General features: G+C 40.2%; 1 protein-coding gene across 15 annotated transcripts in view; it reads left to right on the forward strand.

Moving 5' to 3' along the window:
* The window catches only part of ELAVL4 (ELAV like RNA binding protein 4), a gene marked incomplete at its 5' end in the record, with an annotated part of 137,539 nt that overhangs the window by 86,024 nt on the left and 34,293 nt on the right, over nucleotides 1-17,222 (forward strand). The gene's annotated exons all lie outside the window — the stretch shown is intronic.

Consider the following 17,222-nt stretch of genomic DNA (forward strand, 5'->3'; position numbering starts at 1 on the left):
GAAACAGTGTTAGGTGGACTTGTGGAAGGAGGTCACAACTGCCCATGTGCCTGGGGTGGGGAGAAATAAACCCTGAGAATAGCAGATTACTCTGGAGTGAAACTACTCTGCAGTAGGAGGGAGATGCTCAATGAAGATCTGCATTTGAGGTATTTTATTTTATTTGTTTGTTTTGGAAATACTCTTTAAGAAGTCAGAGACTTTTTACTTGAAAGTGAAATAATACCTTATAATAACTTCAGTACTTGAGATTTTTAGGTTCTGATTTTTTCCCACAGCATTCATTGAGGACCTAATGACACTAATTATTGGGGAATTTCCATACAATCTTTTTGGAAGTGAAAAAAAGTTTTTAGAAAAACATTGGGCTACATGACAGCAGTGAGATAGCTGTTCTTGGTACTCCACTCCTAAAATCATTCATACACACCTGTAAGCATTTTTCTTTCTTTCTTTCTTTCTTTCTTTCTTTTTTTTTTTTTTTTTTGAGTGTTGACTTTTATTTCCTTTCTCTGAACAGTTTAATTGATGAGCAACTAGCCTACATAAGAAAAAGGAAACTCTCTCATTAAAATAGGAAGCTATGTCATCTTGGTCTTAAATCAGAGAACTCAATGTATGTGTGTGTGTGTATTTGTGTGTATATGTGTATTCTTTAATTTTCTAATTCCCATGTAAATCTGTACCTCATTTAAATTAAGTACTTTTCAAAACCACAAAACTAAAATAGTTGTAAAAAAAAAAAAGTCACATAATCCTTCAAGCATAATTTTCTCATCGTAAAATTGGAAAATAATAGTTATCTCAACAGGTTCATTGTGAGGATTAAATGAGAGAATGGATGTATGCTACCCAGCACCAAGCCTATTGCAGAGCAGTCACTCATTAAAGGGAGATGTTCTTATTATAGATACAGTTCATATGTTTCAAGGGAGTGGCTAGAACAAAGAGATTTTTATCAAGGTCTCTAAATAAGACAAGGGCTTTTATGATCTTGCCCCAGAACATTGGATCATCCATTCTTAAACAGAATTGCAGGGAGAAACCAAGATGGTGGCATAGGTAAATACCTAAACTGCTGCCTCACACAATTTCAAAACTACAACTAAAAGACAAAACAGATAACATCCAGAACCACAGGAAGGCTGGCTGATTGGAAATTCTACAACTAGAAGGAAAGAGAAAAACACACTGAGACTCACAGGAGCTGCAGGAGGCAGAGGTACTGAGATGCGAGGACAGAGAGGACTGGCAACTGAGTGTGTGGCTGGCTTTCTCAAGCAGGAGAGAGATAAAAACTCCCAACTGCACTGAACTCCAGTTCTGGGCAAGACTCTGGGGACCCAGACTCATACAGGGTGAAACTGGACTGTCAGGAAAGAGAAAAGCACACTGAGACTCAGAGCAACTGCAGGAGGCAGAGGTATCGAGGCATGCGTGCAGAGAGGGCAGGCAACTGAGTGCATGGCTGGCTTTCTCAAATAAGAGGGAGAGAAAAGGTCCTGACTGCACTGAACTCCAGTTCTGGGTGAGAATCTGGAGAATCAGACTCATTCAAGAGAAACTGGACTGTCTGGCAGCGGGCAGAACTCAAGAGCAGCTTTCTCTCAGAGGTGCTTGCAGTGATTACCAAGGGATACTGAGACACAAGGGTCTACTAAGGCAGGGCTGACGGGAAACCAATGCTGTCTGCTCTGCCCTGAGACTCTGCCCCATCCAAGCTAAGCACAAGGCTTTTGCAGATGTTGTTTCATAAGGATGTCTCCAGCACAGAAGTTCTCCCAGCATAGACACAGCTGATCCTCACAGCCAATTGGCCTGGAAGTCAATTCCTCCCAATGATACCTACAACAATCAAGGCTTACCTACAACAAGACTGTGCACACAGCCCACAAAGGAGAGCACCAAGAATGTCCACCACAGGTAACTGGGGAGGCTGAGCCACTGGGCCCTGTAGGACACCTACCACACAAAGCCACTCTATCAACACAGGGAAGCAGCCAAAATACAGAGACAAATAAACAGGTCACAAATGAAAGAAATGGAGGAAAACAAACAACTGGATATAGAGTTTAAAACCACTGTTATAAGGTTTTTCAAGAATTTTCTAGAAAAGGCCAGTAAATTTAGCGAAATCCTAGAGGATATAAAAAGGACCAACTAGAAATTAAGCATACACTGACTGAAATAAAAAATATTATAGAGAGATCTAACAGCACACTAGAGTATTGTAAGAATCAAGTCAAAGATTTGAAGTACAAAGAAGCAAAAAACACTCAACCAGAAAAGAATCCAAAAATATGAAGATAGTGTAAGGAGCTGCTGGGACAACTTCAAGCATACCAACATCCAAATTATGGAGGTTCCAGAAGAAGAGAGAGAGCAAGATACTGAAAACCTATTTGAAGAAATAATGACAGAAAACTTTTCCCACCTGGTGAAAAAAATAGACTTACAAGTCCAGGAAGTGCACAGAACCCCAAACAAAAGGAATGCAAAGAGGACCACACCAAGACACATCATGATTAAAATGCCAAGAGCAAAAGACAAAGAGAGGATATTAAAAGCAGCAAGAGAAAAACAGTTACCTACAAGGGAGCACCCATACGACTGTCAGCTGGTTTCTCAACAAAAACTATACAGGCCAGACAGGAGTGGCAAGAAATATTGAAAGTGATGGATAGCAAGAACCTACAACCAAGATTACTCTACCCAGCAAAGCTATCACTCAGAATTGATCGTCAGATAAAGAGCTTCACAGATAAGAAAAAGCTAAAGGGGTTCATCACCACCAAACCAGTATTTTATGAAATGCTGAACGGTATTCATTAAGACAAAGAAGATAAAAAGGTAAAGATAAAAATTATGAACAATAAATATATATCCATCAACAAGTGAATCTAAAAATCAAGTGAATAAAAAAATCTGATGAACAGAATTAACTGATGAATATAATAGAATCAGAGGCATAGAAAGGGAATGGACTGACAATTCTCAGGGGAAAGGGACATTGGGGGTAAGGGAAGAGACTGGACAAAAATCATACACTTATGGATGAGGACAGTGGGAAGGCGGAGAAGGGCAGAAGGTGGGGTGGGAATGGGTGGAGGGGAGCTATGGGGGGAAAGAGGAACAATTGTAATGATCTGAACAATAAATATTTATTAAATAAAATTTTTTTTAAATAAATAGACAGAATTGCCTGTGCTCTCTGAAAGCCAATGTTTAGATTCCAGAATAATTTTTATATAATAGGATGATAATTCAAACCAGTTAACCATATGATTCTTCCTCCCACTCCTGTATAGAAAGTGTGTTTTTGGTGTAGCTTTGCCTTCTAAATAGGGACTCTGCCAGCTATATTAGTGAATATTATTAATCACCTTTCAAAAGAGTTCTCTTAAAACGTAGTGAGGTTTTTGTGAAGTACTGATTCATGGTGTTTTTCCTTGTTTTCTAAAGACGCACATTTAAACAAGCAGATTCCTTTACTGAAAGAATGCTAATTTGGTAGTTCACCGAGTGCATTTGAATAAGAGTGACAGCTTCCAAGACAGCCTTTAATTTGGTATACAAAACCAAAATTGTCAACTTTGGTTTGTTTAGCTCCCTCCCCAGCCCAAGCAGAGACATACAATAGCATCTGAGCTTAAGGAAGAAGCTTATGGGTTGAAAGTATAAATACAATTCAGGCATGAATTTATCATTATGCAATTTTTAATGCAGGCCAGAAAAGAGAATTTTATTTGCAGAGAACTTATGGGAATGAGGCAAGGAAATGAAGAGAGACTGTAGATATTTGCCCTCATTTGGTAGCAGTGTTTAATAAAAGTAGAACTTGTGGTTGTAAAGAGTGCTTATTAAATTCTTCATTTACACTACCTAATTAATTCTAGCATTTTAAATTAACAGTGAAATTGGTCCCTGCTGTACCATTCCATAGATGCAGCATATTTCCTCCATCCACCCGTTGTTCAGGTTTAATTGGCTACGCTCAAAGTCAGAGGAGGAGGGAGAGATGGGGCTGTGGAGAGATGGAGAAGGAGTGGGAATCGCTCTAATCGAAGACCCTCTGAGCCTACAATTGGGGGTGAGTGACTACACAGGCTGGGAGAGGTGAGGGACCATATCAGGCGAGTAAAAAGGCTGCTGCTGTTGGTTCAGAAGTCAGGGGAAATGACATCATAGGTATTTTTGTTGCCCTGATTTTTAACATCCCAGTCCCCCCTTTTCCTTCAACACCTCCTACAGATCTCAATGCATCTCAATCCTGTGAATTTTATAAGGAGTTCTAAATATCCAGTGAGAGGATTGGGGGATGGGAGGTGACAAAGAGGTAAGAATTCAAGATTAAGTATTTCAAGCCCAAACCACTCTCTAAGAGACTATAATAGATTCCTCCTTAGAAGGTTCTAAGATAGGTAGATATGATGATAGATGATAGATAGATAGATAGATAGATAGATAGATAAATAGATAGATAGATAGATATAGAGATATAGGAAGAATAGTTATTGGAAGAGGAGAGAGAGACACACACACAGAGACAGGACAGAGAGAGAGAGTGAACCTTTTTGATGGTATTTCCAGCAAGCTGGATTCACTCCTGGCTGTGGTTATCAATGTATTTTCCATTTGAGAACACAGAAGGGAAGTCTGGGCATAGACTTAAGTGTTGTGATACTGAGAACATAATTGCTTTCATTCATCAGGTACTTACTCTAGTCCAGATACTTACTAAGGCCTGGACAGACCTTATTTCATTTAACACTGTGAACAGCCTCCATATCCTTACATGAGGATACTGAAACTTAATGAGGGTAAGTAACGGAATCAGGCATCCCAGTTATTAGCAGATGGTGGAGCTGGGAGTCACCCCCAGTTTCCAAAAGCATGATCTCATCTGGAAGCATGTGCAGGGTTCTCCTGCCTATGCTAAGTGAAGATCTCTGCCCAATGCTCATTCCCCTGACCCAGTGAAGTGTTGGGTTCCTCTGAATAGTGTTGCTGGCCACCCTCTGGAGAGTCTACCTAGTATGCACTGTGGCTTTAAGTCCTTTAAAAAATAATAATAATAATAAGATTCTTGTGTATAACAGGAGGCAAAGATAATAATATTTATCTTCCTCTGAGAATACACGTCAGTCTTCAGAGTAAAGCCAAATTTACTGAAAGTGCCAGGTTTAAGATTTCCTTACAGTGCTTTTGGACATCTCTGATATTTATCTTCTCAGAGATACTAGATTTTCTTCTTTTTCCAATTGGGAAAGGACACTTATCAAGATAATCTAGATACCAGGGAGAGAAAACGTATGTCTCAAGTTGCTTTTGTGTGCAGCCATGGACGTACGATAACCCTGGAAGCTGTGTCCTTTCTTTTTCCCCCTTCATCCACTTGCAGCCTCTGCTGCTGGAGAGAAAGGGAGGTGGACTGTGGTCAGCAAGGACTAGTGCAACCTAGAAACTCAGGCGGAGAACACCAAAATCCTCAGTGGAATTATACTATTCCCTTGGACTGCAGAGAATTGAATTCGTTTCTTATTTTTCATTTGGATATCTTTTTGTTTCTACAAGCTTTAAGATTATGTTACTGAATCCAGGTTCCTAGACAATCAGTGTTTTAGGGAAGGAAACATATGGCTTAGGCAGGATAGAGTTAGGTGGTAAGGGTATGTCTCAAAGCCAGCAGATCTGAATGCTGAATTGCATTTTGATAATCGTTTATCTTATTATCACCTCACTCCAAAACCAATAGAGAAAGGAGAAAAAAGGAAACAGAAAAATCCCTAGCTATAAATTAGTGTACAATAACAAACAGTTTTGATCTACCCATCAGAGTTTATATTTTTTAGCATCACAGTGATAAAAAAAAAAATAATTCTATTTTTACTTAATGTCTTCATGTACCCATGAAGTATCATTTTTAAGAGTAGTTTTCTATCCATTTCAGGCAAGTGAGAGTTCTGACAGGGTGGATGAAACTGATCATTATTGATTTCAAAACTGAATACATGTAGTGGCTGGAATATGAAGCAGACTATCAGGGCTGTGAATGGTTGAGAAAGGGTGAGGTCTGTGTTAGCTGGAGCTGTTGGGGAAGCTTTGAAAGATATAATTCAGATTTAGGTAGAGAAGGGGAAGCAAAGGAATTGAGCTAAAACTCCAGTCTAAGAACAGCAGCCTTTTTATTCTCCTGCAATTTGGACAAAGGAAGTGAAGCAAGGGCATGCTTTGGAAGCAGCAGTCTAACATGAAGCAGCATCGCCAGGTGAAGTTAAGCATACCGCAGAATTAAGTTGGTCCGAAGTTGCAGCCCAACTAAAAAAGATAACATTTTCTAAACCCCACCTCTAATCCATCTCCTCATTTCTTCCTTTATAACACATCTTTGGCTTAGTTAATGTTCTCACTCTGTGGAAAAGGTAGAATAAGGCAAAAAAAAACTTCACTGCTGGGGACAGTGAATATGTAGTCACTGCCTTTGTATCAGGAATCACATCTCTAATTAAAGGAACCAAGTCAGCTTTGAGTCGGTGACACTGGGTAACTTCTGTTCTTTTTTGGAAAGTGCTAATAATTCTGTGTGTTCCTCTCAGAAGATGAGATGTGGGACATGGGCAACAGCAATGGGATGGGAGGATGGGAGGAGAGGAGTCTGTTACATCATTGAGGCCAAGAGGCATATGGAATTCAGTCTCTCTCGGGCTGAAGAGGGACAGGAGAGTGAGGGCTGTGAATTGCTTTATGTTACCTCATTCACTGTTAAATAGGGACATTATGGGAATGTGATTGAGTTTTACTTCTGAGATAACTTTATAAACAATAAAAGGCTCTGAAAACTCCTGAAATACGTAGGTGCTTTGAATTCACTCCTGAAATGTTCATTCAGCCCTAAGGTGAGTTTATTGGCATAATTTCTTATGCACATAACAAAGAAAAAGAAAAATGACAACAGCAACTTTTGTATGTTTTTGCGTGCCTTATGGGTGTTCTGAGCACTATTAAATGCTTTAAAAAGAGTAGGTAATTTAAATAATTATGTTGGTGCAAACAATATATTCAATAAGAAGTTGATATCTAAAATATACAAGGAATTCATACAACTCAATATTTTTTAAAACCAGAGGACCTCAAATAGACATTTTTCCAAAGAAGACATATAGATAGATAGACAACAGACACATGAAAAGATGTTCAACATCACTGATCATCAGGGAAATGCAAATCAAAATCACAATAAGATACCACCTCACACCTGTCAGAATGGACAGTATAAAAAACAGACAAAAAGTAATAAGTATTGGTGAAGATGTGGAGAAGGGGAACCCCTGTGCACTTTGCTAGGATGCAGATTGGTACAGCCACAATGGAAAATACAATAGAATGGAGTTTCCTCAAAAAATGGAACTACCGTATGACTCTTCCACTTCTGGGTATATATATATATGAAGAAAATGAAAAAAAACTAAGTCAAAAAACTATATGCTACCCTATGTTCATTCCAGCATTATTTACAATAGCTGAGATATGGAAGCAACCCATCTTCATTTAAGACTCCACTGATAGATTAATGGTTAAAAAAAAATCTAGGGTACATATATACAATGGAATATTGCTCAGCCATAAAGAAAAGGAAATCTTACCATTTGCAACAGCATAGATCAACTTGGAGGGTATTATACTAAGTGAAATAAGTCACACAAAGAAAGACAAATATCACATGATTTCACTTACATGGGAACCTAAAAAACAAAGCAAATGAACAAAACAAAACCGAAGCAGATTCCTGCACATCAGAGGGATATTCATTAGTGTTAGGAAGGATAGAGGAAATAGTGGCATTATAAGTACATTTTGCTACTGATTTTACAAATATGTTTGATACAGTGCAATGTGTCTCCCAAATTCAGAGGAAAATCAGGCATATTTGCATTTGTCATTTTATCTATCACCTCTCTCCAGTCATCTTATATGTATTTCACAAAGAAGAGTAAAATAATTTCAATTTGTTGACTTGGGGAGATATATTGTTGAGGGTGAATGGAAAATTTTTTAAGTATGGAGAGGATTTGGCAGCCAAATGGGATTACAAAATGGAGGAATAGAAGTCTGCCTTATTAAGGGGAATTTGGAGAATGTCAGAAGGTTAAGTGCAACCAGCAAACCATAATCATCCTGTCTCTTACTCACCCATCAAGGGTAATCAATGACCCCCTATCCTTTCTAATTAGGACAGGTTGGAAATTGAGTGTAGCTTTGAAGTTTAGAGTTTACATAGATACAATCTGCTTCTATTGACAATTCCCTCACCCCACCCCCAAGGATGGTGGTAGTCAGGTATGGTTTCCTTTTGCCCCCTGGCTATCGTCCTCTTCATCTTCCCTTCCAAATCAGAGGATTCTGCCCTGCTTCCAAACTCGGATAACCAGGAGAGATGTCTCAAAGGATTTTTACCTAGGATGTGAATCAGGCCTGGGTATTTTAAGGCTTTTCTATTTCTGTACTTTAGCTGACTGTTTGGTTCGTAAGCCCAATTCCCTGTTCACCAGCCTCCCTTCCTTCCCCCCACACATATATACACACACACTCCCACACATGCTCACTTGCTCACTCCCCTCTTCTCTGTAAAATGACCTGGTTGATTGAGACGAGGAACTAAGCAGGAAGGTGATGTCAAACTGAAATTTCCACACATTATCTAAAAATGTAAGTCACCAGCTTCAGGGTAGGAAGAAAGCCTTTCTGAGATGTGTTAATGGGAAATTCACATTTCTCTTGTCCTCTGGGAGGCGTGGTAGTGGTGGTTTCCTTTTTCAATCTGCTCCCCCACCCCCATTCCACATCTCTTAGTGCTCTTAGCTGATGAGCTCTGTATGTCTCTATTCCTTATAAGAACTAAAGATCTTTAGTTGCCTTTTCATTTTCTCTACAGTCCCCAAATGGAGCTTTGATAGAAGAAGATTTTTCTAGTTTGGAGAGAAGATAAAATTCAGATTGAGACCATATATTGGTCTAAGGCTTTTACCTTTGTAGAACATTTTCAATCAGCCAACAGAATTTATTTTGTGTCTTCCCTTCTCTTCTCTGAAATTCTGTTTCTGGGTCTGTAAGGAAGCCAAGAAGAGGTTAAGACATAGTTTGTGCCCACGTGTTGCTGCTAAAGAGGCAATGAGTCAGGGAAGCCAGGACCAAACGGGCCCTACCACAGCCTGCAGCCTGGAAGGGGCAGGGAGCCTTCTCATAATGCATACCATGTACACATCCACTTTGCTGTTTTATGGGCATTTTTGTTTTGTTTTTCACCTCGGCCCAAACTCACTCTTCCTGACCCTGGCTCTTATATTTCATTGGAAAGATAGCACAAATGTGCTCTAACAATACTGCAAAGTTGGAGGTTTGATGGAATGTCTATTATGTGTCAGCTATATATGTTACCTCACTGTAGCTTTATATCAGTTATGCATGATCAGTAGTATCATCCCCATTTTACAGATAAAGAAGCCAGGGCTTAGAATCAGCTAGACAGTGGGACTAGATCTGTCTGACTGCAAAGCCATGGTCTTGCTGTTTCTGTTACTTTACCACTCTGCTTCTGCTGAATGAAGATGAAGACATCAGCTATACGTGTTCAAAGGAGAAAAAGATGGCCGTGGGCTGGGGTTCTCGGGACAAGTGTCAGATAGGAGTGAGCCTTGAACTTGGTAAAGAGTAGATTGTAGGAGACAGGTCCATGTAGAGGAAGTAGCTGAGCCAAGCTTCAGAGACATCCGTAAGGGATAGTGAATAGAACAGTCAGGACTACTCTGTGGGTAAGTACTCTCTTTATGTTGAAATATCTGTAACTCAGAGAGGTCAAGTGTTTATCTAAGGTCACAACTAATAAGTGGTGGGGCAGAGATTTGAACCCAAGTCTCCAGATAACCTGTGCTAACACAGCATAAATAAATTTGCTAAATAAATAACGTGACCTAACACAGAAGGAGCTGGTTAATATTCAGACTTCTCCTGGCATCTGTGAGTTGAGAATCATTGTCTATCTCACTGAGGTCAGGTACATGTTCTCTCAGTGACTTCCCACCTATTTCAGTTTCTCACTGCCTTATAAGTGTGGTTTTCTGCTTGGCCCTTGTTTTGTTGTTGGATATCTGGTGAGAGGCAAGGCCCCATCAACATTAAGTGGACACAACTAGCTACCCTGTTTCCCCGAAAATAAGACAGTGTCTTATATTAATTTTTGCTCCCAAAGATGCGCTAGATCTTATTTTCAGGGGATGTCTTATTTTTCCATGAAGAAGAATACAGTACACATTTATTGTTAAATGAAAATAAAGGAAAATTATTACCTGTATACGGTACAGTAGTACGGTAGTTGTCAACACAAACCAGACAAACTGTGAATCCTATAGTATCAAGAACTTACTCATTTATTCAATGACAATCATGTCATCATCTTCTGGAACATCATCATAACAATCCAATTCCTGAATTTCCTGGTGAATTTCTTGTGATTCCATTTCTTTCAGAATCAGTGGGCCAAATCTCTCATGTTTAGCCTAGGGAGGCCTTATTTTTTGGGGGGGTGCCTTATATTTCACTCAGAAGGAAACCTGTAAGTAGGTCTTATTTTCGGAGGATGTCTTATTTTTGGGGAAACATGGTAGTAGGGTTAATTACTCTAATTTCTATGGCCACTAAGAAACTTCTCCTCACAAACATTGTGAATCAAATTAAATCATTTATTGGTGGTCTGAGCATAAAATGTATTCTCATTAACCCTCAGTATTTTCCTTCCTGTTTATTTTCAAAGGCTTTTAGACTTAGTACTTCCTCTGACCCTGTTGAAATAGCCAATAGAGGCAATATCTGTCTCACTTTAAAAATGAGGCCAGTGCAGCCCAAAGAAGGCTTAAGTCAAGAGCCAGTGGCTTCTAATTTTCCTTGTCCTTCTCTTTTTCCTCGCTTTGCTTCTTTTCCATCCTGCCCTCTCTTTCCATCTTCTTACTTATTTATATGCCATTTGATCCAAAAAGGATTTGTAATGGCTTATAAGATAATATGGAAAAGAGCTAAAACTAAAATACTCATAGATTTTTTTTTTCAAAGCCAGGCAAAACTAGGAAATGGGTGTAGAATGGTAACAGATGAGAAGGAAAATTTGGGAACTAAATGTGGTGAGGTAACTTCTCTGAGAAGTAACAGACCACCTAACCTGAGTTTCTTTATATTAAAGAAAACTGGATGCTGACAACTCGAGCCCATTCTCAAGCAGAAACCAGGATCCTGGCCCCACCCCTGTTCCCATAACACCCACAACTGTGGAGAGAGTTGCCAGCTATATACAGATGAGATGTGAAGCCTGAGATCACATACATAGTGTTTTCCTTTGCTCGTTTTCTTGCTTGAACTCCTATTGATTTGATTTACTTGTTTTTCGTGGCCAGAGCAGGCAGACACAGACAAGCTGCCTTGGCGGAGTTCCTGTCTCATGGACACATGTGTCAGCAGGGGCCAGAGGTGTTTTGAAGGGGCTTTCTTGCTGAGGTGTTCCTGGCTCCAAATCTCTTCAGTTCTCAAACCCCGAGGTTGGGCACCCTGGAACTTCAGTCCTCTGCCTCTGCCTTCCTGGTGAAGGTTCCTGCTGGCTCCAGTGAGTTCTGGCAGGTTCCCCACTGCCCAGGACCCTGAGCCTGACAACACACAGGAAAATTGAATGTTCCTCTTACTTCCTAGTCCTCACCTTGGAAACTGGAACTCATCCTCAGCCATTTTTTCTTTTCCCAGCATGCTCCTCACCCTGAAAACATATTCCATCCAAATCCTTCCTTGACAGAAATACCAGACACAGTGCAATGAACCAACCGGAAGTGAGAGACTTTAATGAATTCCAGCCCATCCTTCAGCCTTCACTCAGATACACTTAACTGGTGGTTTTGCCCAAGTCACTTTATCCCCTTAGACTTCCATTCTCTCAATATTCAGTAAGAAGATAAAACATTGCCTTACCTTCACGGGGTGGTATTTGTGAGGGCACTTGTAAATTAAAGCAACCTATAAGTGGAAGATTCTGTCTCATAACTTTTTTCCCCCCTCTCACCAACAATCCTACCTTTGGGCCAACAAATGGATAAAGAGAGGAAAGGGAAATGGAATAGCTTTTCCTGATTCAGTCCTCCATTATGGGATTCCAAGCCGGAAATAGGAGACAGCATATGAGAAAGCAGGGAAGTGGAATGAGAACTCACATTTATTAAGCACTGCTAGATGCCATCTGTTTATCTCATTTCATTCCAAGAGGTAAGGATGGCCCATTCTTTAGCCAAGAAAAGTTAGGCCCCTGGAGTTTCAATTGACTGGCCCAAGGTCACACAGCTGGCAAATGGCCATTCTGCCTGCGTGCCCATCCATGGCTGTCTGACCACATGCTGCTGCCAATTGGGACAAGAGACGTTCCTGGAGTGTCCCCCGCATTCTTGCTGTTTCATCCTGAGTCATGAGTGTGGCTGTGTAGGATGCATTCCAGTAAGCCTCAGAAATAGCTACAGGGATAGCGAACAACCGCTTTAGTGGTTCTGGAAGATTGTAAATGAAAGAAAGCCTTTGGTTCAATATTTGAAAATGTCAGGATGGTTTCTGAGATTGTTTTTAAAATCAGGCCACATTTAGGAGTGGCAACATGATAAAATGGAAGGATCCACCAATTTCTCATTCTGGCCGTAGCTGGGGGACTTTAAGTGGACCAAACAATTCTGTGCTTCAGATGGTTGTGTATAATATGGGGATAATAACACAGGCTTCTTCCACCTTACTGTGCTGTGACATTAGATGAGCTGCTAGCAGGGGTCTTCAAACTACGGCCCGCGGGCCACATGCAGCCCCCAGGGGAGTCTGATCCTGCCCGCCAGGTTTTTTGGGCAGTGAGCGCAGCCAAGGTGTTACAGTAGGGATTAGTAGTTCATATAGTCCGGCCCTCCAGCTCTCTGAGGGACCGTGATCTGGCCCCCACTTTAAAAAGTTTGAGGACCCCTGTGCTAATGTGTTGGTAAGTCGCTAAGTGCTATACCAATTCAGCATGTTACAGTGGTCACCCAGAAGATAGGACATTGTAAGCAGGGGATTTATGAGGTTAAAGCAAATACTAACTGCCCTGCCCCTAACCCTGTGATAAGCTAGCTTTGCTTTATGGTCTGCCTTCCAGATGTTTTGTTCAGTTATCTGTGCGCAAAATCAACAGAAGCTGATTAACTCTCTCAGACATCAGTGTCTGTTATTAATGCTCAAGCTGATCAAATTACAATGCCACAGATCCTACTTGTGCCATTACTATTAGATTTTGGATTCCGGTCTATAATGAATGATTTTTCCTCCATGCATTGGAAAAATTAGTTAGCAGAGTTCATAAGGAAGTTTAATTAGCAGGCTGTTTGTGAAGATAGTGGCTGAGTCATCGTTCGGAATGAACCACATTTCTCAGGAATATGTTCGTTCCTGCGTTTCTTGAGCAGCCAGATAGGATGTTTGGGAAGCTGGTGTCTGCACGCTTTCCATTTGAACTGTATCATGTAATAAACCAGTGATAAAAACAGCACATTTTAAAAGCCAGAGATGACAGGGAGGTGTAGGTGTTTGTTTATTTGTGTCTATGTCGTCCATGGGAATATCATGGACCTACTCTAACCCAGGGCTGTGGTATGCAGGGTAGCCTAGTGATTAAGAGCTAGACTGCCTGCATTTGTAACCCGGCTTCACCACGTACTGGCCATATAGCAGGCAAGTTCTTACTCTCTGTGTGCCTCCATTTTCTCATTTTTAAAATAGGGATATTGATAGGACTATTATTGGCATCTATATATTTAAAACATTCAGATCAGCACCTGACGTAGAGTAATAAAATTCATACAGCAGCTCTGTAAGGATCAGTTACTATTAGCCTTATTTACAGGTGAGGATACAGGCTCAGAAAGGTTAAGTAACTTGTTCAAAGTCACACAGCTTCTAAGGGGCAGAGCAAAGTTGAATGCATGTTTGTTTGACTCCAAAGCCTCTATTTTTATCTGCAACACTATACACTGCCTTCCATTGCTATATGCCTAGTTAGTTAACTATAGCTCATGTGCGTGTGTGTGCCTGTATGTATGCACCTATATGTGTGTGCTCCTGCTTGGGGGTCCATACAGCGACACATAATTTTGTTTGTTTGTTCCTTGGGTCTTTGATTCTTCTAGTGAAACTCCTTGAGCTCCCTGCATGCTGATTACTAACACAGATGAGCTAGAACCAAACTTGTACAACTTACACTGATATGAAAATATGTCCTCAGATGTCTGACACCCTCCCCACTATATATCTCTGCCCTGTGACTATATTATCCCAGAAGCATGTCTATATGATGTCTTCTGAGAAACAGAATCATGGAGTGTCACAGTGAAAAGAGACCTTAGGAGTATTCTCTGGCTTGGTCTCCTTATTTCCTGCTGGCCCCTCGGTATCTCAGAAATCCTAGCTCAGAGTTGGGGCCAGGACCCCTCCCCCACCTTAGGGTAATCAATCTTGAGACAGTAGTCAGTCCTGTTTCAAAGAGTAATGTTTATTTGGGAATCCCGTCTAAAAGTCTTTCCCAAAGATGTGTAATAGGTAATATGTTTTATAAAAGGAATTCTGTGACCAAATGAGTTTGGGAAACTGAAGTGAACCAACCTAAAAAGGGTGTGTTTTTTATCACTCCTTCTCTGAGTCTATGTTAATGTGCATTATAAATTTTAATATATAACACGTAGCATTAATTACCCAAGGAAGTTTTTTTTTCTTCTTCAGCATTTTGTGGACTGTACATCCTAAACCAGGAGGAAAGAGTGGAGCTGCATTAGGGGTAAATTTGTGGGTGGAAGGGAAGGAGGCAGTTTGGGACAATTCCCATCATGGCCTCATCCCTTTTGTTAAGAAAGAGGTAGCATCCTCTTCTGCATGTGAGTGGGCAAGTGGAGGCCTTAGAAAGTCTTAACGACTCTCAAGATGGACAGAAAAGGGGTACCATGTAAATCCCCCTCTCTGCCACCAGCACAGCCCTGTCACATACTATAGGCATTCTTATTGAAAATTACGGAGTACTGAGCATGTACTGGGCATGATTTAAATTATGGATTTATTCTGTTTCCTGATCATCAGATGACATTTCATTTTCCATTGCCCAAAAGAACTGACCCATTAGAAGGTGTTCACATTTTGTTAGTCTCTCATGCATTCCTGGACACTCCTTCATCGTTACCTCCCCAGGTACTTGACTCAGTGTAGTGAGGCTGATCACCCTTAGCTTTAAAAAAGGAAAGAAAAGAAAAAGAAAAAAAAGAAAAGAAAAGAAAAGAAATGGCTTCCCTCCCCAATTCCTACTCTATGGACTCATTTCTGCATGAGTTACTTTGTGCTTGGGTTTTCCTTTATTATTATTATATTTTTTTTATTTCTTACCTGCAAGCTGAATGGTGATGAAAAGGGAAGACATACTTTGCTTCTTGTTTCTCTTCCTTTTCCTGGATCTGGGGAATTCTGTCTTTTTAAACATTTGTTGGAACTGAACTGAGCTGTCAGGCCATGAATGTGAGCTTCACATCTCATACTGTACTATCAATGACGTTCTTGACAACAGGGACGGGGGTATTCATCTCTGCATTTCACACAGCTCTTAGTATAAGTCCATGGCCAGAGAGCCCAAACCCTTTGTTCAGAAATGACACTTTGACAGAGATTTTCAGACAAAGTCCTTCTCCAGCTCATATTTGACATCCTGACTTATCTCTACAAAGACATATTATTTACTTCTTTTCCCTCATAGAAAGCCATGGGTTTCCTTTTACTTTGAATAAAGGCAGTTTTCACAGATTTATATTCAGTTAATATTTGTGAAAGCATCTTCCTTGTGCCAACTCCTCTCACATAACTTATCTCCTATAATCTAAATCCCAACATGATATCAGACCCCTTCACCTGCCCTTTTTAAGAATAGTGTCTGGACCTGGCCGGTTTGGCTCACTGGATAGAGCGTCAGCCTAGGGACTGAAGGGTCCCAGGTTCAATTCCGGTCAGGGGCATATACCTTGGTTGCGGGTACATCTCCAGTGTGTGTGTGTGTATGTGTGTGTGGGGGTGGGGGGGGGGGGGGGGGAGGAAACTCGGAGATGCAGGAGGCAGCTGATCAATGCTTCTCTCTCATCAATGTTTCTAACTCTTTATCCCTCTCCCTTTCTCTCTAAAGGATTAATAATTTTTTTAAAAATATATTTTTTTTAAAAAAGAGTGTCTGATGAGAGATTTGGAGCCATTGTCTTAGTGCCTAAATTCAATAGTTCCTTTCACCTGCATTTTGTCCAAAGGCTAATTACAGCGTAAGTAATTAGCATTCAACTGATAACTTTTTCTACCTCTCCTTCCTTTGATACTAAACCCTCATCTAACATCAGCTGCCTTTCAGGAATCACCTGTGGGTTCACATCCATTCTGGGTGGCGTCTTGGCTATTTGTCATCAGATCTTTGTTTCATGTGAGAGTAAACCAACCAAGAAGTAAGAGTGCTGGTTCATTTCCTGGCTAGCTGGGAATTTGCCAAATCCCCCCTCTTTTTATTTCAACCCTTGTAAAAAATATTTTTAATTGTGTGACTATTCTTTCCTATCAATAAAATCTTGTGAACATAATTTGATTTCATGTTGTTTTGATTAAGAATCTTTCATTGCCCCCAGGGTTATCCATCGGAACACTTCTTTTTGTGGGGCAAATGCTGAAGGTGAGATAGTTGTCAGGAAGCTTCTATTGTCCCTGGTACATTACCTAAAATATATTCTTCTTTCTGTTTCTTTTTAAGCAATACTTGATAGTTACTTTGTATCTTGTGACTCACCTTTCTTTCTTGGAAAGACATAAAAAAAGTAAGACTCAAATTCGTTCCGCTTTTTTCATTTATTGAAGTTTATTATTGAAATGTATAAGAACTGTCATTTGTAACAATTTATTTTATAGGACAAACCAAAATAAGTTAAAAAAAAAAAAAAAAGCACACTCCTTTGAGAATTGGTTGGTTTTCTTTATGAAAGAGGGTAGCTTTGTCACTGATCCTTCCTGCTTTGCGGACTGCTGGAATCCCTGTGTACACTTTGTGAATTCCCATGTGCCTCACCCGCTAACTGAGGCATTGTTTCACGTCACTTGAACAATTCGATAATACTGTCTCTGAA

Source organism: Pipistrellus hanaki (genome assembly GCF_964339955.1).
Source record: "Pipistrellus hanaki genome assembly, chromosome: 2".
Classification (NCBI taxonomy): domain Eukaryota; kingdom Metazoa; phylum Chordata; class Mammalia; order Chiroptera; family Vespertilionidae; genus Pipistrellus; species Pipistrellus hanaki.